The sequence below is a fragment of the Microcaecilia unicolor genome, chromosome 4, assembly GCF_901765095.1.
Source record: "Microcaecilia unicolor chromosome 4, aMicUni1.1, whole genome shotgun sequence".
NCBI lineage: Eukaryota > Metazoa > Chordata > Amphibia > Gymnophiona > Siphonopidae > Microcaecilia > Microcaecilia unicolor.
Genome location: NC_044034.1, coordinates 288,432,215 through 288,458,770, shown reverse-complemented (window position 1 = coordinate 288,458,770; position 26,556 = coordinate 288,432,215). Strand labels below are relative to the sequence as shown.

The window sequence follows — 26,556 nt, the reverse complement described above, 5'->3', positions numbered from 1 at the left end:
ATCTGGGTTTAAAAAAGGTTTCGACAAATTCCTGGAGGAAAAGTTCATAGTCTGCTATTGAGACAGATATGGGACGCAACTGCTTGCTCTGGGATTTGTAATATGGAGTGTTGAACGATTTGGGTTTCTGTCAGGTACTTGTGACCTGGCTTGTCCACTGTTTGGAAAACAGGATACTAGGCTAGATGGACCATTGATCTGACCCAGTATGGCTACTCTTAAGTTCTTATGTTCTAGAGTGTAGGATTGTTCAGTTTTTGTCAGTATGTTTGTTTCTAATTCTTGGCACCTTATTTTATATTATCTGAGGGTCTGTCTAGGTCCTGCATGTCTCGCTGAGGTAAAGGTTTTGAGTGTCTTTTTTCAGGGTTTTGTGTCACTTTGCAAAATATTTGGCAATGGAAGGAGAGTATTACTTTTCCTGAGGTAATATGGCAATCTGAATATTGTTTTGGTATAGTGAGTTGTAAGGGAAAACATGCCAGCTCCATAAGGACATATGAGAACTAGAGGTGAAGGTTTATATTGAGATTCTATCCAATCCTATAAAGAATCTAGATCACTCTCATATTGAAAAATTAGTTGAATGATGCCATGAATCATAATGGTAGTTTTACTGGATGACTGGTTTCTTTATGCACAGAAGGCCTTTAGGACATTTTCTTGTTTTTCATAAATAATTTTAAGAAGGAGATGGGCTTTGATATGGAAGTGGGCCTAATGTGTAAAAATGTCACCCTAGCTTGCTCCCCCCACCCCGTTATAAACAGACCCCAGATAACCTGAAAACTTATACAAAAAGAACTTATGAAACCAGATTTGGCGAAACAAGTCTTAATTTATTTCAAAATACACTCTTTCAAGAATGGGTCCCCCCCCCCCCCCACATTGTCACCCCAAATATATCTGTCTAAAAATATCACTGGCCTCCACACCGCCATCTTGATCGACAGATCATCTGGCCCAGCTGGTGCTGAGGAGATCCAACTTTGTTGATTCATTCACAACCCCTCCCCACCCAACTGAATCAAACTCAAATTAAAAAAAAGTGAGGTCTGGCATAATTCTGAATATCGACCCAAGATGTAAAAAAAAGTTGGTCCCGTTGTGTTAGGAGCCCAACTGCCATGTTACCCTCCCCTCTGACAAGAAAAAAAAGTTTTAAAATATTCTTAACTTATAAACTTTGGAAAGTTATGAAATTAATCCATTTTTTTACCAGAAAGACATCTGTATAATCATAGTACTGCTGACTCAATTCAGCACTTTTGGTTTCAGTCAGAACAAAATTCAGTCATCAACGGCTTCAAATTTCTGCACTGTACTAGAATTCTTTATATAATTACATTTATTTATTGATTGGGATTTATTAACCACCTTTATGAAGAGATTCACCCAAGGTGGTGTACAGCAGGATATGTGTGTGTGTATAAAACTCACTATCTTGAGGTGAGGTGATCCACTGAGACAGATGTGTATAAAGGGGACAATTTTTTAACATCCTTCCTTGATGCAAAGTCCATGGGCATCCACAGACCTTGAACCTAATTTGCATTTGCGAATGTACATGCACTTTGAAAACTGGTGCAGGAAGTCATACCCACAGAAATTTGTACATGCTTTTTCTAAGAGTATTAATTTGGAAAATATAAAGTACCTGCACTGTTTGCATCCTTCACTTTAACCCCACCCCCAGGAACATCTCTATACAATGAGCATTTTGGCCACGTGCAGGTTGGGCAATTTTTAAATATCGTTTATTTGGGCTTTTTGAAAATTGCTGTCTAGAGGAAGAAATACACTTCAGTTTCTATTTATCCTGTTTTGCACTGCATGCAAGTGTGCCTTCTACAGGTTTCCAGTTCAGTTTTTGTCAGCATGCTTCTAGTTGAAATTTGTGGTCACTTATTCTATATTTGGTGAGAGTCACTCTCCCCCTGATATTAAAACTATTTAACTGGCCAGGAAAGGCAGTTGCTACTATTTGGATTTCTGCCAGGTACTTGTGACCTGGATTGGCCACTGTTGGAAACAGGATACTGGGCTAGATGGACCATTGGTCTGACCTAGTATGGTTATTCTTATGTTATGTTCTAAGCACCATGGACATAGTTTTTTTTTGGGGGGGGCGAGGGGAGGCAGTGCCCTCCCAAATGAGTAGCTTCTCTTCTCCTGGCCGCTGCTATGACAGCCAGGAAGAACCGCGAGCTTCCGCGCTCTTCCCTTTCCTTCCCTGCCTCTTGCTCACTCCCTCCCCTCCCCTTCCTTCCAGAGGCGTAGCCAGGTTTTGATCTCAGGGGGAGCAGACTTTTATAAAATAGGCGCCGGTTGGTGTCAGCTAGACAGCAGTGTCTGTGTTGTTGCTCAGGGGCTGTGGCGGGCAATGATTAATACAGACTGTCTCGGTTACGTCCTGCCTGCAAGGAAACAGTAAGTTACATCAGGAGGCAGGACACAGAACAGGTCCCTGGACTGGCCAGAGCAGGCAACCTGTCTTCTTAACTTCAAATAAAAATATTCAAATTGTGACCATCACCTCAGGAATAGCACACCCAGTCCTTCCACTGCTAGACACCTTGTTTAAATCACGATGGACTTTTGTTTGTGTGTGAAGAACACTAGTTTTGAGCATTTTTATTTTGGGTGACAAAGGCCACCAAAGATGGCCCTTGCCCCAGAGCCTACTTTCAAATAGGGCTAGACACTTTGTGAAATAACACAAACCCCTGCAAAAAGACACCCCAAACTTATACTGAAAACTTACCACACCATAACAGCCCTAACCCATCTATGAAAAGACAGTGCTAGAAATATTACAGTGGGACCTAGAGAAGTGTTTCCCTAGGTGGTCCTGGAGTACCCCCTTGCCATTCAGGTTTTCAGGCTATCCACAATGAATCTACATGAAAAAGATTTGCATGTAATGGAGGCAGTATATGCAAATCAATGTCATGCATATTTATTGTGGATATTCTGAAAACCTGACTGGCAAGGGGGTACTCCAGAACTGCCCTAGAACACTAAACTTACCAAACCATAACAGCCCTAACCCTGCTATATATATATATATATATATACAGTGGGGGAAATAAGTATTTGATCCCTTGCTGATTTTGTAAGTTTGCCCACTGACAAAGACATGAGCAGCCCATAATTGAAGGGTAGGTTATTGGTAACAGTGAGAGATAGCACATCACAAATTAAATCCGGAAAATCACATTGTGGAAATTATATGAATTTATTTGCATTCTGCAGAGGGAAATAAGTATTTAATCCCTCTGGCAAACAAGACCTAATACTTGGTGGCAAAACCCTTGTTGGCAAGCACAGCGGTCAGACGTCTTCTGTAGTTGATGATGAGGTTTGCACACATGTCAGGAGGAATTTTGGTCCACTCCTCTTTGCAGATCATCTCTAAATCATTAAGAGTTCTGGGCTGTCGCTTGGCAACTTGCAGCTTCAGCTCCCTCCATAAGTTTTCAATGGGATTAAGGTCTGGTGACTGGCTAGGCCACTCCATGACCCTAATGTGCTTCTTCCTGAGCCACTCCTTTGTTGCCTTGGCTGTATGTTTTGGGTCATTGTCGTGCTGGAAGACCCAGCCACGACCCATTTTTAAGGCCCTGGCGGAGGGAAGGAGGTTGTCACTCAGAATTGTACGGTACATGGCCCCATCCATTCTCCCATTGATGCGGTGAAGTAGTCCTGTGCCCTTAGCAGAGAAACACCCCCAAAACATAACATTTCCACCTCCATGCTTGACAGTGGGGACGGTGTTCTTTGGGTCATAGGCAGCATTTCTCTTCCTCCAAACACGGCGAGTTGAGTTCATGCCAAAGAGCTCAATTTTTGTCTCATCTGACCACAGCACCTTCTCCCAATCACTCTCGGCATCATCCAGGTGTTCACTGGCAAACTTCAGACGGGCCATCACATGTGCCTTCCGGAGCAGGGGAACCTTGCGGGCACTGCAGGATTGCAATCCGTTATGTCGTAATGTGTTACCAATGGTTTTCGTGGTGACAGTGGTCCCAGCTGCCTTGAGATCATTGACAAGTTCCCCCCTTGTAGTTGTAGGCTGATTTCTAACCTTCCTCATGATCAAGGATACCCCACGAGGTGAGATTTTGCGTGGAGCCCCAGATCTTTGTCGATTGACAGTCATTTTGTACTTCTTCCATTTTCTTACTATGGCACCAACAGTTGTCTCCTTCTCGCCCAGCGTCTTACTGATGGTTTTGTAGCCCATTCCAGCCTTGTGCAGGTGTATGATCTTGTCCCTGACATCCTTAGACAGCTCCTTGCTCTTGGCCATTTTGTAGAGGTTAGAGTCTGACTGATTCACTGAGTCTGTGGACAGGTGTCTTTCATACAGGTGACCATTGCCGACAGCTGTCTGTCATGCAGGTAACGAGTTGATTTGGAGCATCTACCTGGTCTGTAGAGGCCAGATCTCTTACTGGTTGGTGGGGGATCAAATACTTATTTCCCTCTGCAGAATGCAAATAAATTCATATACTTTCCACAATGTGATTTTCCGGATTTAATTTGTGATGTGCTATCTCTCACTGTTACCAATAACCTACCCTTCAATTATGGGCTGCTCATGTCTTTGTCAGTGGGCAAACTTACAAAATCAGCAAGGGATCAAATACTTATTTCCCCCACTGTATATATATATATATATATATATATATATATATATATATATATATATATATATATATATATATATATATATATATTACACTGGGCTCTGGAGCACCAATATACCTACTATTGGGAAACTGGAACAAGCTGCACTGTTACACATTCCTACACAGAAACTACATGCTAGCAGAATCCTTCACCTCAGTCACGCATGCAGAACATGGACAGACTCTTATCTATATAACATAAGAGTGGCCATAGTGGATCAGACCAATGGTCCATCTAGCCCAGTATCCTGTTTCCAATGTGGCCAACCCAGGTCACAAGCACCTGGCAGAAACCCAAATTGTGACAACATTCCATGCTACCAATCTAATGCAGAATAGGAAGCCACAAAAAACAACAACAACAACAACAAAAATTGAAATAAAGACCCTCCCCCCAAGGAAGCCAGACTAAACAGTGCAATACTGGTAAAAAAAAAAAAAAAAAAGAGAGAGAGAGACAGAAATGCATTTTCTCCTGTACATTTTACAAAGCAGGTACATCTCAGTCCTTACAAAGTATTAAATAAATAAAAAAAATTTTCTACCTTTGTTGTCTGGGAATTTGGCTGGTCCTAGTCTTTTTTTTCCATGTTCCATGAGTCAGCCTTACAAATTCTTTTCCAGGTTGCCTTTCCATTTCTTCTCTCGCCTCTTGTCTTCTTCCTTTCCTTCTCTACATCTGTCTTCAAGTGCACCATCCTTTTTTCCTCTGCACCACTATTTGTCCTGTCTAGCATCTCCCTTTTGTGTCCCTTGTCCCTATCCTGCCCCCAAGTTTAGCATCTGCCCTGTGTCCCCATCTCCCCCCCCCCCCCTTTTAGCACAAGCCTACCTGGTCTCCTCACCTCCCCCTTTCTAGCATCTGCCGTCCTGGTGTCCCCACCTCTCCCTTTTTCTAACATTGTCCTGTGTCCCCCTACAGAGCAGATTTTGGGTTTTGTAGTAAGGCAGTAAGGGCCTTGGGAAATTGTCTAATCCCACCCATCAGGATCCTCATATTTTCTCAAAAGTAACCCCAGCAGTGTGAATAAACCTGTACCCACAGGAGCTCAGTCACAATAAACTGCCTCCACTCTCTTGTGAGTGAATAGCCAATAAATATAACAGACTAGTAAAAAAGCCTGTTTCTGAGACCAATGAAACAGGCGCTAGTAAGGTATTTGCTTTCTGCAATTAATGTTTTGAATGAGATATTTAGGATAATTGTGTTGTTATGGTAATGTTTAATTTACATTTTTGTGTTGTGTGTAATATATTTTTTTATTTTTTTTGTTGGTTGTTATGTTATTGTATTTGTAGGTTTTAGAGAAAACTAACAACTTATAGCAGCAGCTTCAGAGAGCATTTTCCATCTCACAGATAGGCTGCAGAGAATACCTTCTCCTGCTTTAGACTTAGCCTGGCCTCAGAATGACATCCTATAGTATATCTCCTATCAAACTGAGCTCTCTTTTTCATCAAGCACTGCCATTTCCTCCCCTCACCCTCCCCACTGACAGTTTGAACTTCGTGGGTGTGGCTTGGATCTCTTTCAGGGGGAGAAAACTAACAACTTATAGCAGCAGCTTCAGAGAGCATTTTCCATCTCACAGATAGGCTGCAGAGAATACCTTCTCCTGCTTTAGACTTAGCCTGGCCTCAGAATGACATCCTATAGTATATCTCCTATCAAACTGAGCTCTCTTTTTCATCAAGCACTGCCATTTCCTCCCCTCACCGTCCCCACTGACAGTTTGAACTTCGTGGGTGTGGCTTGGATCTCTTTCAGGGAGAGAAAACTAACAACTTATAGCAGCAGCTTCAGAGAGCATTTTCCATCTCACAGATAGGCTGCAGAGAATACCTTCTCCTGCTTTAGACTTAGCCTGGCCTCAGAATGACATCCTATAGTATATCTCCTATCAAACTGAGCTCTCTTTTTCATCAAGCACTGCCATTTCCTCCCCTCACCGTCCCCACTGACAGTTTGAACTTCGTGGGTGTGGCTTGGATCTCTTTCAGGGAGAGAAAACTAACAACTTATAGCAGCAGCTTCAGAGAGCATTTTCCATCTCACAGATAGGCTGCAGAGAATACCTTCTCCTGCTTTAGACTTAATCCTACCCACCCTACCCCTCTACCCACCCACCCCTAGAGTGACATGTCTTATATAACCTCCCTATCAACCCACTCATTACTTTACCTCACCCATTTCTATTCTTCTATCACCTTCTCGCACTACTCCAACCAGAGTTACACCTAATCACACTGACCACCCTTCAACATCTTCTGTCCTTCTGTGACTGTTCTCTTGTGCTTGACTGCTTAAATATTTTAAATTTAAATGCTTTACTTTTTGTCTATTAGATTGTAAGCTCTTTGAGCAGGGACTGTCTTTCTTCTGTGTTTGTACAGCGCTGCGTACACTTTGTAGCGCTCTAGAAATGTTAAATAGTAGTAGTAGTAGTAGTTTGTGCCACAGTTTTATTCAAATGTGTGTGTGTTTCACAAAGCTAGTTTGTGTGTGTGTGTGAAAGTGAGAGAGGATTGTGTTGACTTGGAGGTTGGGGGTGAGTATCTGTGTTTGTGTGGTTTTGTGTGTGTGTCTCAGAATGGTGGGGGGGAGGGGACGGGGGTGGTGAACTAAGAGGGTTTGATGAGGGAGAGAGTGAGTGTCCATGTCTCCATGTTGCGCATCAGTGTTTGTGTGTGTGTGTTTTTTGTGGGGTTTTGGGGGGGGGGGGGTGGTTGCGTGTGTGTGTGAGAGACAAAGATCTCTTGTTTGTCACAAAGATATTTTGTGTGTGTGTGAAAGTGATAGAGGGTGGTGCAAAGTTGGAGTGTGGGGGCGAGTATCAGTGAGGGGGGGGTGGCAGGCAATGCAGGTTGGTAGGTTGGTTGGTTGGTTGATTGGGGGGAGGGGGGAAAGAGAGCGAGTGTGCGAGTAGATTGTACGCCCCTGAATCAACCCTTCTTCAATGCCCAGAACCCTGACGTCAATTTTCCCAACGCAGCTTGCTTTTTTTTTGCATGCTGCAGAACAAATGCACCACATTTGTATGTATTTAAATGCAATTGCAATAAGGGTTTCCATGCAAGTTAAAACCGGAGCTGAAACCCTTCAGTATTGTTATCCCATAGTGTTAGTAACACCGGGTTACCCCCGTGCTAAAGCTTTGTACACCGCCCCCCCCCCCCAAATATGTACCAGTCCAATGCCAGTCCAGGCCTCATCACCAGTGATTATGCAGTGCCCTCTACCGCTGGAAACCTCATCAACTCACCTTCCTCTTGCACAGGAACTGCACCACCTTCTCGGGGCTACTGGCCTTGACATGTTGGCAGCTGAGCAGCACAGCGCACACGAAACCGTCGGAGGGCATGACAAAGCACTGCTCCACATAGAAAGCCTTGTCGTCCCAGCAGAGGAGGCGTGTGCAGATTTTGAAACGCTGCAGTAGACGCAGGGAGCGGTGGTAGCATACGGCGCAACCACTCATCACCATGCCGGCATGGATTGCGCGCAGGGTGCCCAGCAGGCCGATAGGCTTGAAGTGCATGAAACGCGTCAGGTCAGCCTCGCGCTGATAGTGCGCGTTGTTCATGTGCAGCAGCAGGTTGCTCACACTGCTATGTTGTGATTGGGCACTGTCGCTGCTGACGCACCCGGAAGTGGAAGACGTCATCATTTCAGGAGATGGATACAGAAGCACGAATGCCTCAAGGCTTATGTCCACGCAGTCAGCTTCAGAACGTTGGAGGTGCGTTTTATTATATAGGATGAGGCAATTTCATGCAAGCAGTTACTGGCTGTGTTTTTCTTTGTGGTTGAAGTTGCAGATTTTGGTAATGTGTTTATGGTTTTGGTGTCTTCTTGTAGGAGGGATGGCGGTGAGGGTCATTGATCGGTATGTTTATTCCATAATAAGACTCCTTACCTCCCAGGAGGATATAAATAGGATACTCTTCTAACTTTGTCTTCTGTCATGATCTCAGCCAATGCTGCTCTTCTTTCCTGAGTTAGTTTTGAGCTCAATCACTTCTTCCATTGATCTGCTTTCTTACCTTGTCTGTAGGTGTGGTAAGTAGGATATTCGATATTTAATACTTAAACCTATGATTTCTGAAGCAATGAGGGGCATTTTAGGAAGGATGTCCAACTCAGAATGCAGAAATCCCATTCAGTATGTCACAAATGGATATCCATCTCACATGTAGTATAGAACAGGATATAGTCAGGATATTAACAGGGCAAAACAAGGGACATGGATGTCTGTGTGGCAGCAGATGAATGTCTATTATAAAACAGCCACGTTGTCAAGCAGCCAGTAGAGAGCCAGAACAGAGATCCAGAGATTTGCTGGTTCAAGTCCCACTGTAGCTTTTTGTAATTTTTGTTTCTTTTTTAAAATTGTGAGCACTCCAGGGAGAGAAAAAATATTTATATGACTTCCTTTATCCCCATTCAGTGGAGAACTGCTCAATCAGAGCACCTTTCTGTAACCTGGACATACAAAGTACCAGGTCTAAATATGGACACCCACCTTTTTGAACATGGATATCCCTTCCCCTTCTGCAATCAGAACTGGATGTCCATCTTTTGGCCCCTCCCTAGTCCCACCCAAAATACACCCACACCACTCCCCCTTGCCATTTGGATGTACTGCAGTGTTAAACGTCCATCTTCTGACTTTATAAAATTGGTTTTTGAACGCCCATGCAACATGGACATCTAAATACCAGTTTTCAGAGGTTCAAAACAGGAATAGAGCTTCTAAAATAAGCACCTTAGTTCCATCCCATGTTGTTGCTATGGCTAGAGAAGCAGGTGGAAGAAGGGGAACTAGGGCCCACCTCAAGTCCATACAGCGACCATGGATCTTATCATGAACCCAGCCACATCCCACTTCATTCATGGACCTAGGTGAAGTGTAATACATCTTTATTTTTTCATCCTGTCTTCTTTGATATGAAGATTAGAAGCTCTCTCTCTTCTCAGCTTTTCCCATGTTTTCAGATCTTGGCCATTTTAATGTCACTGCCTCACACTGCTCTCTACGTTTCTCTGACTCTTTTGCCCTCTATCTTGTTCTCCAGTCCTAGGTTAGTTAGCTAATTTGCAACCAGAGCCTCTGCATAGCAAAGTTCATTTTTCTTTCAGATCTTCAAAACAGGTTCCTTCCACTTCCCATCATCTTTTACATCCACACTTTTGAGATTATGCTCTGCATAGATACATATTTCAATTGTATCTATTTTCTTTAAAATTTCTTCAAGGCATCTGTATTTCACTTCCCATTCCTATCATTGAAGAACAAACATTTCTATTTTGTGTATTACTAGTGTATACTGTTTAGTTCATATATTGGATAATAAAGGTTAACATCTGCTATTCTCTCTTGCTGCTTAATCTATCGTATCTGCTGCATATTGTATTTTCACTACCGTTACTTCTTATTAGAGTGGGTTATCATATCAGAGCTCTCACCAAGTCACAAAGAGGCTGACTAATTTGGGTTCTCGTAATCATCAACCCACTGGTACATCTGTGGAAAAAAAACGGCAAAATCAATCCAAAATAGACCAACTACAATTTAAATATTGGTCATGTTTGTAGTTTGCGACTGAAGAAAGGGATTAAGATAATCATTAGTTTGTGTTTGTTACTTAACTATTTCCTCAGGCTGTAAAAGTTACTCTCTGAAATGTGGCTCCTGTTGTAGATAATATTTGAATTGCTGGCAAAACTTGCATCCGGAGAATGGAGAATGTCTGGTCTCGTGGAGACAGAGAGGTCAAGAAAAGGCACCCACAAGCCCAGGGAGGATGAGGTAAAGGGACCAATAGGGACAGAGCTTGAGACCAAGTAGCAGAGATGGTCATAGAAAGTAGTCCTTGATTGGAGGGACAGGTCATAACCTTACTTGACCCATCAGGGCAAAGATAGTGGAGATGATTAAGGAATGACAATAGGTAGAAAAAAAGAATCAAGCTCGGCTGAGAAAGGGAGGAGGCCTTTGCTTGAGAATAGAACACTATTGATTAACTTTATACAAACAAGCAAGGATGGCTGCAGTAAGTGTGAGACTACATTATACACAATGCATTGCTTATATATCATTGCAGGAAGTGATTGTAGTAGTAAAATCTTTAGAAGTGAGAACAACATTAAAGGCATTAAATACATTTTAGGCCTACATTACGAAAACTACTACTACTACTACTACTATTTAGCATCTCTGTAGCGCTACAAGGCATACGCAGCGCTGCACAAACATAGAAGAAAAACAGTCCCTGCTCAAAGAGCTTACAATCTAATAGACAAAAAATAAAGTAAGCAAATCAAATCAATTAATGTGTACAGGAAGGAGGAGGGTAGGTGGCGGCGAGTGGTTACAAGTGGTTACGAGTCAAAAGCAATGTTAAAGAGGTGGGCTTTCAGTCTAGATTTAAAGGTGGCCAAGGATGGGGCAAGACGTAGAAGCATACGGCTGCCAGGGGCAGAACACATAGATCCAACTGGCCCTTTAAGCTGCAGTCTGTTTTGGGGCCTGATAATTCCAGGCTTCTGGAATAACCCTGCTTGCAGGGTGACTCACAAGTAGCATTATTCATCTACTATCGGAGTTATCAAGCTGTGGTGTTGAGGTACCATAGTTTGGTGACTCCCGTAGTAAAACAAAGTCTTGATAACTTCCCTCCCAAGTCTCATTGCATAAAACGGGACCTATGCTAAAACATTTGATAGTGGTAAAATAACACATCTTAATGATAGCCCATATTGATAACTACGCCTCTTATTCTTTTGTAATCTACCTTGAAGCTGAAGGGCTAAAGAATGATCTAGAAATATATATATTAGTGAAATATATAATGACCCAGATTCTCAGCATAACCTAGGACAGACTGCTGTATGGAATGTGAAAGAGCTAATAGGGATGGCTACAGACTCATTATAGCACCGTGGGGCTATCAGATTCTTGTTATGTCTACGAAGATGGAGAGAGAGAAAGAGTAATAGAAAATTCTTAGGCTTATACCTCAGGACTGATCCATGATCCATGCCTACTTTTCTACATGTAGAGAGAGAGAGTTCTAGAAAATCTCTTTGATTATCTACAGGCATGGATCCTATTCTGATTCTGGGGGATAAGAGAAATATTTCACTGATACCTCTCAGGATGCCTTCCCGTTCACATTGATTGATTTGATTTGCTTTGCTTACTTTATTTATTTTTGTCTATTAGATTGTAAGCTCTTTGAGCAGGGACTGTCTTTCTTCTATGTTTGTGCAGCGCTGCGTACGCCTTGTAGCGCTATAGAAATGCTAAATAGTAGTAGTAGTAGTAGTAACTTCATGTGAGCTCCGCTGGCATGGTTTAAAGGAATCCACTCTAGGTTTTGTATTTAGCTGCTTGCAGGCTGTTCTTGGATCCCAAAGCAAACAGCACTGCCTCTGTTTTTGACTTTAATCAGGAAAGGAAAACCTTAGCAATTGGATGTTTAATATTAAGGGGACCGATTCACAAATTTTTTGAGTTAGATCAATTTTGGTTACTTGTGCAAGCCTTATTACTCAGTTAGGTTATTGTAACATTATCTCCCCCTGATTCTATAAAAATTGCCAAAAATTGTGCATGCAAATTTTAGGCACAGCCCCAATTTGTGCAATTTAATAGAATAACGAACCAATTAGTGCCAGTAATTAGCTTAACAAGAAATTATTGGCACTAATTAGATTTATTTGGGACTTATGCAGGTAAATTTAGGCACAGGATCCACAACTAAAATTTATGTATGACCCGAAAAAGGGGGCACGGAAATGGGAGGATCATAGGCATTTTGGGGCAGATCGGGAGCATGGTTTTGAGTTACACAAATAATTATAGAATATCGGTGCTCCCTGTGTAAATTTAGGCATGAGCATTTATACCACGTTTTCATTGGTGCAAATGGTGGTGCCTAAATTTATGCATGACTTTTCTGCTTAAGTGTTATTCTATAAACCACTCCAAACCTTAGGTGTGGCTTATATAATACCATTTAAGCAGTTTTTTTCAGCGCTGATTTTTTATGTGACATGTATAGCATTCACCCCTATGTTCCAAGGTTGCACTAAACAACTGTCAAGGAAACTTCAAACTACAGAATATTTCATGAGCGAGTGTCTCAATTTTATTTGAAACTTCACTGGCTTCCTATAGAGGCCAGGGTGTTGTTTAAGTTCTCATGTTTTCTTTACAAAGTATTATATAGTTTAGCATTAAATTATCTTTTATGATCATTTTCTCTTTTATAATTCTTCTAAACTCTTGGAAAACAAAGTTTAAATTTTTTATTCTACCATCTGCAAAAGGCAAGAAAAAACTGAAATGAGTGGATAGCTTATTTGCATTTCAAGCCTGCAGTAGTGTGGGCACGTGTTCTCGGCACACACCAGGCCAGTTTTTACCGCATCTGGGGAAAAGGGCTTTTTTTCAATAGGCCTGGAAAAGAGCCTGTGGTAAAACTGAAACCAGGGTGTGCCTATTTACGGCCTGAGCCCTTAACGCTACCCATTGATCTAGCGGTAAGGGCTCACGTATTACATGCACGGTGACCAACTGCTGATTAATGGTAGAAACACCATATGCATATGAAATAAAAAAAACAATTTGTCCTGAAATTATTGCTTGGCGGTAGTCTTGTTTTGGCATGCACTGAACGCCCGTAGAGCCTATTGCATGTTTGTAAAAGGGCCCATAGATTAGGTAAGGAAATTCTGAGTATTCTGGCCACATCTCCAACTTATATAATTTTTAGAATGAATATTAAAACATTCCTTTTTCAAACATTTGTACTGCATGATAGATTGTAGTGTGTTAATAATAATCATTTGTTTGATTAGATTTGAAATTCCTGGTCTATGCTCCAGTTTCTTTTAAATTGTAATCTGCTTATTATTATTACTTCACACAATAAAAAAAAAAAAAAAGAGAAAATGTAGGGGTAACATGATATCTTGGTTTTAAACTGGCTACTATCCTATTCTTTATAAACATAATAAATGTGATGACTTAGATTAGAAAATACTCAGGGACCGATTATCACCCCCCCCCCCCTCTCCAATAACTAACTGCTATTAAACTCCTGAAATCATTTTTACATTTGGGGTATTTCTGTTCCACCTCATATTGCAACTGTCTTCACCCCAACAACATCTGTCTGTAACAGGTCTTCAGCACTCTCTCTCTCTTTTTATATATTAACTGTAGTTTGTGGTTAAAAAGAGGAAGTGACCCATTTGTCATATTTGCATAATTGGTAGCAATAATATCAAAGACTGGATTCCAGTAGCAGAAGCTCTGTTCCTGTATAGTGCACTGAAGTAGCCAGCTCCAGGGCCGGATGATCTAGGTCTGGTTTTACCCTACTGCATACATGGACTTTTGGTCATGCTTGTCACAGGGAAATTTGCACTACAATGCAGTAGTATCAGGAGTGGATCAGCCAGTCCTGAAAACAATGCTCATTCTGTTCACATCATTTTTATTTTAAGAATACAACAAGCATTTCAGTGAACACAGCAACATGACAGTTAACTTATGTAGAATAAGACAAGCAAAAAGGAGGAGCAGACCTCACGTGAACGTGAGCAACAAAACAGTGAGGTAGATCCAAGGAGGATATCAAAAGGTCTTTATTGGAAAACAGCTAAAAGACGACCCGACACGGCCGTGTTTCGGCACAAAAGGCCTGCCTCAGGGGTCTGGTGAATCTACAAAGGAACAAATATGAATATATGAAAATAACATCAAATGAATATAAAGAGTAGTTACTCACCTGTAACAGGTGTTCTCCGAAGACAGCAGGCAATATATTCTCACTGATGGGTGACGTCACGTCGGCCCGGAGGACTTTCCAGCAAAGTCCATGACAAAACTAAAAATGTCCCCCGTCGCGCGGGCGGATGCAGTGCGCATGCGCGCGTCCACTTTCCCGCCCGCCGCGCGGGCACATTCCTCAGTTAATTACAAGAATTAGAGGAATACAACTCCTAAGGGGAGGTGGGAGGGTTGTGAGAATATATTGCCTGCTGTCTTCGGAGAACACCTGTTACAGGTGAGTAACTACTCTTTCTCCAAAGACAAGCAGGCTAATATTCTCACTGATGGGGTATCCCTAGCCCCCAGGCTCACTCAACACAACAAAGAATGGTCAATTGGGTCCCGCAACGGCGAGGACAAAAACAAAATTGACCTGAAACCAAATTCAACTAACTGAGAGTGCAGCCTGGAACAGAATAAAATGGGCCTAGGGGGGTGGAGTTGGATTCTAAACCCCAAACAGACTCTGCAGCACCGACTGCCCAAACCGACTGTCGCGTCGGCTATGCTGCTGAAGGCAGTAATGTGATGTGAATGTGTGGATCGAAGCCCACGTCGCAGCTTTGCAAATCTCTTCTATGGTGGCTGACTTTAGATGAGCCAGTGACGCCGCCATGGCTCTAACATTATGAGCCGTGACATGACCGTCCAAAGTCAGCCCGGCTTGGGCGTAAGAGAAGGAAATGCAATCTGCTAGCCAATTAGAGATGGTGCGTTTTTTCCGACAGCAACTCCCCTCTTGTTGGGATTAAAAGAAACAAACAGATGGGCGGACTTTCTGAAGGGGCGCGTCCGCTCCACGTAACAGGCCAGTGCTCTTTTACAGTCCAAAGTGTGCAACTTGCTTTCGCCCGGGCTCATGTGAGGAGGGGGAAAAAATGTTGGCAAGACAATTGACTGGTTCAGATGGAACTCCGACACCACCTTCGGTAGAAACTTTGGGTGCGTGCGGAGGACTACTCTGTCATGATGAAAGACAAGGAATGGTGCATGAACTACCAGGGCTTGAAGCTCACTGACCCTACGAGCTGAAGTAACAGCCACCAAGAAAATGACCTTCAAGGTCAAGTACTTCAGATGACAGGAATCCAGTGGCTCAAAAGGAGTTGTCATCAGCTGGGTGAGAACGACATTGAGATCCCATGGCACTGGAGGAGGTTTGATAGGGGGCTTTGACAAAAACAAACCTCTCATGAAACGCATGACTAAAGGCTGTCCAGAAATCGGCAAGCCATCAACATGTGAATGATAAGCACTGATTGCGCTAAGATGAACCTTGACCGAGTTAGTCTTAAGACCAGACTCGGATAAATGCAGAAGGTATTCAAGCAAGGTCTGTGCAGGACAAGAGAAAGGATCTAGACCGTTGCTGTCACACCAGACGGCAAACCTCCTCCATTTAAAAGAGTAACACTTATGTGTGGAATCTTTCCTGGAAGCAAACAGAACTCTGGAGACACCCTCAGAGAGACCAAAGGAGGCAACCTCTATGCTCGCAACATCCAGGCCGTGAGAGCTAGAGACCGGAGGTTGGGATGCAGATGCGCCCCCTCGTTCTGAGTAATGAGGGTCGGAAAACAGTCCAATCTCCAAAGCTCTTCTGACGAAAGTTCCAGAAGAAGGGGAAACCATATCTGGCGGGGCCAAAAAGGCGCTATCAGAATCATGGTTCCGTGGTCCTGCTTGAGTTTCAGGAGAGTCTTCCCCACTAAAGGGATGGGAGGATAAGCATACAGGAGTCCTGTCCCCCAAAAAAGGAGGAAGGCATCCGACGCTAGTCTGCCGTGGGCCTGGAGTCTGGAACAGAATTGAGGAACCTTGTGAGTGTCCTGGGAAGCAAAAAGATCTATCGATGGAGTTCCCCAAACTCGAAAGATCTTTTTGGCAATAGTCATGTTCAAGGACCACTCGTGAGGCCGCATAACTCTGCTCAGCCTGTCGGCCAGACCGTTGTTTACACCGGCTAGATAAGTGGCTTGGAGAAACATTCCGTTTTGATAGGCCCATAGCCACATCTGCACGGCCTCCTGGCACAGAGGACGAGATCCGGTCCCACCTTGCTTGTTGGTATAATACATTGCCACTTGATTGTCTGTCTGAATGAGAACAATTTTGTTGGCTAGCCGATCTCTGAAGGCCCTCAGAGCGTTCCAGATCGCTCGCAATTCCAGGAGATTGATCTGGAGATGCTTCTCCTGAAGAGACCACGCTCCTTGAGTGTGAAGCCCATCTACATGCGCTCCCCACCCGAGGAGGGATGCATCCGTCGTCAGCACTTTTTGAGGCTGAGGAATTTGGAATGGGCGCCCCAAGACCAGATTGGATCGAATGGTCCACCAAGTGAGGGAATTGCGAAAATTGGTGGACAGCCGGACAACATCCTCTAGATTCCCTGTGGCCTGCAACCACTGAGAAGCTAGGGTCCATTGAGCCGATCTCAAGTGTAGACGTGCCATGGGTGTCACATGAACTGTGGAGGCCATGTGGCCAAGCAATCTCAACATCTGCCGAGCTGTGATCTGCTGAGATGCTTGTACTTTGGAAACCAGAGACAGAAGTCTGTCTGCTCTGGGTCCTGGGAGATAAGCACAAGCTGTCTGTGTGCACAACAGAGCTCCTATGAATTCCAATTGTTGAACTGGGACGAGATGGGACTTGGGGTAATTGATGACAAAGCCCAGCATCTCTAGCACCTGAATAGTCATCCGCATGGACTGCAAAGTTTCTTGCGGGGAGGTGTTCTTCACCAGCCAATCGTCCAGATAAGGGAACACATGCACTCCCAGTCTGCGTAGCGACGCTGCCACAACTGCCAGGCACTTTGTAAAAACCCTGGGTGCAGACGCCAAGCCAAAAGGCAAAACACAGTACTGAAAGTGCTGTGATCCCAGCCGAAATCGAAGATACTTCCTGTGGGCTGGAAGTATCGATATGTGAGTGTAAGCATCCTTCAAGTCCAGAGAGCATAGCCAATCGTTTTTCTGAATCATGGGAAGAAGAGTGCCCAGGGAAAGCATCCTGAACTTTTCTTTGACCAGATATTTGTTCAGGGCCCTTAGGTCTAGGATGGGACGCATCCCCCCTGTTTTCTTTTCCACAAGGAAGTACTTGGAATAGAATCCCAGCCCTTCTTGCCCTGGTGGTACGGGCTCGACCGCATTGGCGCTGAGAAGGGCGGAGAGTTCCTCTGCAAGCACCTGCCTGTGGCAGGAGCTGAAAAATTGAGCTCTTGGTGGGCAATTTGGAGGTTTGAAAATCAAATTGAGGGTGTACCCGCACCGGACTATTTGAAGAACCCACCGATCGGAGGTTAAGAGAGGCCACCTTTGGTGAAAAAATTTTAACCTCCCTCCGACCGGCAGATCGTTCAGTACAAGCACTTTGACTTCGGCTATGCTCTGCTGGAGCCAGTCAAAAACCCGTCCCTGGTTTTTGCTGGGGAGCTGCAGGGGGCTGCTTCGGTGCCCGCTGCTGACGAGAGCGAGCGGGCTGGGGTCGAGCCTGAACCGGCTGACGGGAATAAGGAGTGTACCTACGATTTCTAGAAGCGTAGGGAGCACTTCTTTTCCCCTTAAAAACCTTCCTAGCCGTGGAAGTGGTTGCAGAAGGCGCCCGGCGGGAGAGAGAGTCCATAGCGTTATCACGCTGGTAGAGATGATCAATCATCTCTTCAACCTTCTCTCCAAAAAGGTGATCCCCCCGGCATGGGATATCTGCTATCTTCCGCTGAGTTCGTTCCTCCAGGTTAGAGGCACGCAGCCATGAGAGCCTGCGCATCGCTATACCTTGAGCGGAAAAGCGAGATGTCACATCGCAAGTGTCAAAAATGCCCCTGGACAGGAACTTGCGACACGCCTTCTGCTGCCTGATCACTTGGCGAAAGGGTTCAGCTTTCTCCTCAGGGAGTGTATCTACTAAACTCTCAAGTTGCCTCACAGAGTTCCGTAAATGCACACTCGTGAAGAGTTGGTAAGACTGGATTTTGGAAGCGAGCAGACCAGCCTGATACGCCTTCCTCCCAAAAGAGTCCAGAGTTGCAAATTCTCGCCCCGGGGGCGCCGAGGAGAAATTCCTGGAACTCTTGGCTCTTCTGAGGGCAGAATCCACCACCGCTGAATCATGAGGCAATTGGGTCTGCATGAGACTGGGTTCCCCGTGGATCCGATATTGGGACTCGACTTTTTTAGGGACGGTTGGACTAGAAAAAGGCTTCTCCCAGTTCCTCAGCATAAGTTCCTTAAGAGTCTCATGAAAAGGAACTGTGGCAGAAGATGAAGGTGGAGATGGATAGTCCAGAACCTCAAGCATTTTGGCTCTGGGCTCGTCCACAATTTCCACGGGGAAGGGGATGGCCTCAGACATCTCCCGAACAAAAGATGGAAAAGACAAGCTCTCGGGAGGAGACAGCTGCCTTTGTGGCGAGGGAGTGGAGTCAGATGGAATGCCTTGAGAATCCTCGCCAGAGAACTCCCCATGCACTCCTTCATCATCCTCGGATGAGGTATCATCAGATGGGGCTAAAAGCTCAGACAGAGCCGCCCGAATCTGAGCCCGTCTCGACGAAGAGGCTTGATGGCCTCTATGATGGTGCCGAGAAGTTGATGGTCCCTGAGGCTCCGGGGAAGCTTCCTGCTCCGATGCCTCGGGAGAGTCAACTCGGGAAGCCAAAGACACTGGCACCGGAGACGGCACCGGTGAGACAGACCTCACCACAGGCTGAAGGCCTGATGCAGGAACATCCGGCATCGGCAATGTCGACACCTTCGAAGTCGTCGGCACCGGTGCCTCTGAAAGCATCGACACCGGCCCCGTCGACACCGACAACCTCGATGCCGACTGCCACTGCTGCATCATGTTCATGAAAAATGGGAACATGGCCTGCATACTCTCATCCAGAGCTGGTGTCGGAAAAGGCTGCGGGGTCGGTTGAGGTGTCGGAGGCAAAGTCTGCTGAGGTTGGGGAGTGGGGACTCGGCTGCCAGCGACCCCACGCGTCGGAACCTCAGTAATAGAGGGAGAGCGATCCTCTCGGCACCGACGCTTCTCGGGTATCGAGTGTATCGACTACCCGGAGCTCCCGGCGCCGTGTCTCGAAGGAGATCGACGACGATGCTTCTTGGCCTTCGCCCGACGCATGTCATCGAGACTCCTCGGCACCGGAGAGGAGGACGTGGAATCCACACGTCTCCTCGGGCCGGGTCCGACGCAGGACGGTCCCGGGGGGCCTGCACAGCAGGAGGCGCTGAGGCGGGTGGAGACCCACTCGATGCATCACTGCTCCCAGCGTGCATGGGTCTAATGGCAGCCTGTCCCCTGTCTCCCGGTGCCGACGCCTCCTTCGACGTCGACCTCGACGACGCCGGCCTCGAAGACATCATCCTCGACGGCACCGACTTCACCGGCACCGACTTGCCCGGCGCCGGTTTGGAGGGCGCCGACTTGGACGACGTCGACGGCGCCGACGTCGACGGCGCCGACGCCGAAGCACCGGGCCCAAAAATCTTTTCTCTCTGGGCGTCTCGAGAGAGGAGTGTCCGCTTCTTCATGGCGAGACACAATTTACAACTCTCCGAGCGATGATCCGGCCCAAGGCACTGAATACACCACGAGTGTGTATCAGTGCCAGAGATGGCCCGATGGCAGCGGGCACAAGGCTTGAAGCCGCTGGGCGTCTTCGTTGACATCTCGGGAAAAATTGTCCCTGCCAAATCAAAAGACGCGATTGTGTCTAGAAAAAGATGACACAGAAAAACAAAAGAAAAAGACGGGAAAAATACCCGACCGAGCGATTTAAATAAAATCGCAGACTAAAATAAAGGAAACTTAATAAACGAAAACAATCTAAGATAACAAAAAAAGGATACTTCGCTTTTTTCTTCTTTCTTCACCTCCGGGCACAGGAGGAACACGAAGACGAACAGTCGAGCTCCGTGTCACCTCAGACGCGGAGAAGAAAAAACTGAGGAATGTGCCCGCGCGGCGGGCGGGAAAGTGGACGCGCGCATGCGCACTGCATCCGTTCGCGCGACGGGGGACATTTTTAGTTTTGTCATGGACTTTGCTGGAAAGTCCTCCGGGCCGACGTGACGTCACCCATCAGTGAGAATATTAGCCTGCTTGTCTTTGGAGAACAGCAGAAAGACAAACAGACCAGCAGTCTGGAAAGATGTGCAGCTTTATTAAAACAATCACCTGACATGGTCACATTTCTCCCGCAGATTGCTTCAGGGATAAGAACTAATCTATAAACAATGAAATTAAAATCACACAAAACATAAAAATTCAAATTTAAAACAAAATGTCAACATCAAATGAACATAATAAATAATAATTAAAATCAGCAATAATGTCTGTTATGACAGAGAAATGGTGACAGTGAGAAAAACCACAAAAGTGAATCTGCTACATGCAAACTTCCTTTACAGCAAGCAAAATGTACCATATCCATACAATATACAGCTAAAAAAAATAAACTCATACAGAACATCAAAATTCTAATGTGAATCATAAAAAACAAAGCCATATAGGCATAGTAAATAATAGCTGTTAAAATATAAATAATAATAACTGTTAAAGAAGAAATATAGTGACAGTGAAAATAACCAAAAGTGAATCTGCCACATGCACAGTTCCTTAACAGCAGAAATATTACCTCTTAGCAAAATGTATTATGTCTTTTCAGTGTGCAGCATAAGCTTATCCCACAATTGTGACAAATAAGCCATGCAGCTCATCAGATTGAAACATGAAAAAAAAGGGAGCACATACCTATTGGGGAATGAACTACAGCCTCCCCTAATAATCAAAATCAAATCCAAAAACCTAAAAAAGTTTAAAAGTGTATCATGACATTGAAAGCAAATGAATCTTCAGAGTTATCACAGTGAAGATACTTTCAACCAAAAAGCAAAAATAAACCATTCAAATGTTTATTTGTTACATTTGTATGCCACATTTTCCCACCTATTTGCAGGCTCAATGTAGCTTACATAGTACCGTAAAGGCGTTCGCCAATTCCGGTATGAACAAATACAGTAATGTTGTGGTAGAATAAGGTTCGTGTGTACAGACACATTAGGGAATCGTAGAGAGGAAGAGAATCGTAGAGAGGAAGAGTTATTATATGTTGAGGCACTCACAGTGCAGAACTTCCTTCCACAGAGCAGCAGCAATTCAGCTAAGTCAAAGTTCAGATAGAGACTAAAATATGCTAAAACAATAGTGTCTATCTTAACTTTGACCTAACAGGAAATAAGCACAGCCTCAATAGAGCTTCTTTTACCAAGCCGCGCTAGTGATTCCTGCACGGTAAATGAGTGGAAGCCCATTGGAATTGAGGGGCCCTTTTACTATGCCGTGGTAAAAGGGGTCCTGCGCTAGCGGCAGTGGCCATTTTTGCCACACGCCAGGGCCCCTTTTACCGCAGCTGGTGAAAATCGCCAAAAATGAAATGGCCATGTGGTTAGTTCACACTTACTGCACAGCCATTTCAGGGTGGAGCACTTATCACCACCCATTGAGGTGGCGGTAAGGGTTTCTGCGCTAACCTGGTGGCAACTAGGTAGTCCGCAATACTGCACAATTACTGCCGGGTAACCCCCTGTGGAAATATGTTTTTAATATTTTCGTTACTCTGGAAATGGTGCGTGCTTGGGACAGAACTACCACTGGCACCTGTGTTGGGCTGGCGATAGTTCCGGGTTGCTAAGCAGCAAGCCCGTTGCTACACAGCAACCCTTTAGTAAAAGGGCTTCTGAATGGGCTTCCTGTCACTTGCCACGCAGGAATCGCTAGCGTGGCTTTGTAAAAGAAGTCCTTAGAGAGAGGCAGATTCACTCTGGAGCCTTTTTACTAAGCTGCGGTAGGCTGTATGTGCGTGCTGCGCATGCCCAAATGAGACTATCTCCAGGCCAACGTGCCCCCTGGCGGTAATTTCAGATTTGGCATGCGCCCATAACACCTGGATAAATTATTTATTTATTTCCTCCCAAGCGCACTGTTTCCAGCGGTAATCGGTAGTTGTTGCGCGCCAACTGGTCACCGCGCATGTAGTGTGGTAGCCCTTACCGCTAGATCAATGGGTGGCATTAAGGGATCAGACCAGTTTTAGATATGTGCTGGTTTCAGTTTTACCGCATGTCCTTTTTTTGTCACATTAAAAAAAAAACTTTTTTTTTGCAGACGTGGTAAAAACTTGCCTGGCGCTCACCTAATACATGCGCCTACACTGCCGCAGGCCACTTTTTACCGTGGCTTAGTAAAAGGGCCCCTCTGTTTACTGACTTAGCTGAATTGCTGCTGCTCTATGGAAAGAAGTGCTGCACTGTGAGTGCCTCAACATCTAAATGGTTTATTTTTGCTTTTTGATTGAAAGCATCTCCATTGTGATAACTATGAATATTCATTTGCTTTCAATGTCATGATACACTTTTAAACTTTTTTTTTTTAGGTTTTGGATTTGATTTTGACTATTAGGGGAGGCTGTAGTTCATTCTCCAATAGGTATGTGCTCCCTTTTTAGTGTTCTTTTAATGTTTCAATCTGATTTATTTATTTATTTGCTGCATTTGTATCCCACATTTTCCCACCTATTTGCAGGCTCAATGTGGCTTACATAGTACCGTAAAGGCGTTCGCCAATTCCGGTATGAACAAATACAGTAATGTTGTGGTAGAATAAGGTTCGTGTGTACAGACACATTAGGGAATCGTAGAGAGGAAGAGTTACTATATTATGTCCATTATTTGACCTTGATAAGGAGAGTATTGCGGCTCCCTATAGATGAAATACTTCAAGACCTGTACATATCCATTTGGTCAACTCCTAATTCAGTTAGACCAACTAAACGAAATTCAGATAATAAATATTGAGTGTAGGAAGTTTTAGGACATGGCAAGCAACAATTGTCTCATGTTTCTTTGATAGTCAAATCTGCAATGAGGAAGAACAAAACATCTAAAGACCGTATGCCTTATTCTCCAAACAAGGACCTTAAATCTATAGACTTAATGGGTAAAAGAATGTACCAAAATTCCATGCTTGCTGCTCATATCGCAGTGCATAATTATCATTATGTACAATATTTACATACTATTATGGATAACTTGAATCAGTTAGTGGAAGGATTGTCAGAAGTTAACAAACCTTGTTTCCAGTTGATTTTAGCACATTTTGAAGATTGTTCTAAGCAGATGATTCATGCTGCAAATGACAGCTATGATATGGCTGTTAGATGCTCCGCGATAGCAATGATGAGCTGCATGGCTTGTTTGTCACAATTGTGAAATAAGCTTATGCTGTGCACTGAAAAGACATAATACATTTTGCTAAGAGGTAATATTTCTGCTGTTAAGGAATTGTGCATGTGGCAGATTCACTTTTGGTTATTTTCACTGTCACTATATTTCTGCTTTAATAGTTATCATTATTTATATCTTAACAGGTATTAGATAGAACAGATAAGAAACTTTCAAGGCCCTACCATTGGGATGTTCCACTGTCAATCAGCAGACATCACATCCAAGCTTACTGCATAAGGTAATTGTCCCATTTGAATGGCTGTGCTTTCCCCATGAGACTGTCATTAGAATGCTTTTATGTTTCACATATATATTCCATATAAGACATCATTTGCTCATTTCTGATCTGAAGAAGAAAATATTGCCTTTGAAAGCTAATAAAAAAATGTATTAAATTAATCCAGTGGTCCCCACCCTTTTTCATGTAAAGGGCTTCAGTGTGAATATGAGAAAGCTCTGAGGGTCATCAAATTATTTCAAGCTTACACATATAAGCCTATACTAGTTAAGTACTGTATTACAGAATTTGTAAATTGTTTTTACCTGCTTTTTCAGACCAGGTATTAAACATTAATACTAATATAGGGGTCCTTTTACTAAGGTGTGCTGAAAAATGGCTTGTGGTAGTGTAGGCGCAGGTTTTGGGCGCACACAGAATCATTTTCAGCACACCTGTAAAAAATGCCTTTTTAAAATTTTTGCTGAAAATGGATGTGTGGCAAAATCAAAATTACCGTGATTCCACTTTGGGCCTGCGACCTTACCGCCAGTCATTGACCTAGTGGTAAAGTCTCACGTGGTAACCAGGTAGTAATGACCTACACGCACCAAATGCCACTTGGTGCGCATCCAATACGCGCGTCCGAAAAGAAAAATTATTTTTCGGTCGCACGTATTGGACGCACCCCAAAAATGAAATTACTGCAAGAGCCACACGGTAGCTGGGTAGTAACTCCATCTTGGCACACGTTGGGCGCACGTACAGCCTTACGTGGCTTAGTAAAAGGGCCCCTTAGATTCTAAAACACCTTAAGGACATATTTTAAAAACTCATTTTATTTTGACTTGTCAACAGTAGCAAATATCATAAATGAGACACCTGAGTGACACACTTAAGAGTGTTTGCAGTTATGTTTATTAAAATTTGATAAAAATCACCCCTATTGCAAGACAAATCAGGGTGATGTACAATCCAAAAGTAAAGAAGAAAAGAACTCGATTAAAAATATTGGACAGAAGTTAGCATTACTATATCAAGTGATTATTAAACATGACATATTGGTTCTACAACACAGATAGGACATATTTAAACTCACTTAACTGTGGCTTGTCAATAGTAGCAAATATCACAACTAGGGCAAATATAATTAATGAGATACCTATGTCTGCATATTGTTTACCGGCACAGCAGATTGAGGGCCACAATGGAGGACTTCGGGGGCTGCACCTACAGAGTTAGTCCAATAAAAAAGGTATCATCTTATTTTCTTTGTTTTGTTTTATTTATTTCTTTTAAAAGTGGACTAACGTGGATATCACACCACTTCAATCCAAGTAGGTACAATTCAAATCTTTGATGAAATCTAGCAATACACAAGTTCGACGTGCAGGATTAGCAACGAGCCAACCCTCAGATTCCTCACTGCAAATTCTATTTTTTAAACTGTTTACTGAAAAGCATAAAGTACAATATTCAAAATAGTACAAGCAAAGTAAGCAAGCAAATCCAACAACAATCCCCACCAATCCCCCCTCAGTTCAAACTCTATTCTATTGTAATATGTTGGCAGTGTGCAAAACAAAGCAATATCTGAAGAAGAACAATAACTGAAATGGTCTTACTATATACACTTGTCTCAATAGATTTGCATCTGTAGCTTTCATGAGGATCCTACACCTGCTGGAAATCTTTTAATCGTTCATATTTCAGAGCAGTGAATTGGGCCATACAATACACATTCTACACTTTCTGCATCATGAAATTCCACTCTGGGGGCTCCTTCTGCCTCCAACAGCTGGCCAATGCTAATCTTGATGCAGAGGCCACGTTTCTAATAAACTGAACTCTCTCAGAAGAAGCCCCTGAGCTTGGGACATTGAGGATCCAAACTTTAATATCTGTGGCTTCTAACATTTGCACTACTCCACCTACTCTCAATGAGGATTCTTATCTTCTAGCATTCTTATGGCTTCTTCTAGGCCAGTGCAGTGGCGCAGCCAGACTTAACATTTTGGGTGGACCCAGAGCTAATATGGTTGGGCACTGTGTATATAGGTATGAGTAGTGTTTCTTGGGATACTACAAAATAATGTGTTAGAATGCACTTGATGATGGATTTCTAAGTAGTATGCCCAACATCTGCCCTGCATCAACATACAGAAAAACCAATATTTTTAAACATAGTTACATTATTCCACATTTTAAACTTGACCAGTTGTAGGTTTACTGTAATGGCAAAAATCTCAATACACATGATAGGATCCTACAATATAATTACAGCAATGATATTATCCTTCAAACTTTGCTTCCCTACCCCTCCATCTAGCCCCGTAGCCTGGCATCAGCCCTTTTCATCTCTACCCTACCCCCCTTCACCCATGGCCCAGCATTGGCCCTTCTCTTCTCTACACTGCCCCTCACCCATAGCCCAGCAACAGCCCTTCCCTTCCCTTCCCCATCATCCATCCCATAGCTATGCATCAGCTCCACCCTAA

General features: G+C 43.8%; 1 protein-coding gene and 1 long non-coding RNA gene across 2 annotated transcripts in view; both read right to left on the bottom strand.

The window, feature by feature from the left end:
• ARID5A (AT-rich interaction domain 5A) overlaps window positions 1-14,389 on the bottom strand; it is a 93,674-nt gene extending 79,285 nt beyond the window's left edge. The window contains exons 1-2 of the mRNA XM_030201655.1: window positions 14,296-14,389; window positions 10,165-10,222 (exon numbers count right to left, since the gene is read on the bottom strand). The gene's annotated coding sequence lies outside the window, so the exon portion shown is untranslated. The remainder of the gene's footprint in view (window positions 1-10,164; window positions 10,223-14,295) is intronic.
• The window catches only part of LOC115469226, a 133,069-nt gene extending 109,493 nt beyond the window's left edge, over window positions 1-23,576 (bottom strand). The window contains exon 1 of the long non-coding RNA XR_003941973.1: window positions 23,292-23,576. This is a non-coding gene — a long non-coding RNA (uncharacterized LOC115469226). The remainder of the gene's footprint in view (window positions 1-23,291) is intronic.
• Between the last annotated feature and the right edge of the window lie 2,980 nt (window positions 23,577-26,556).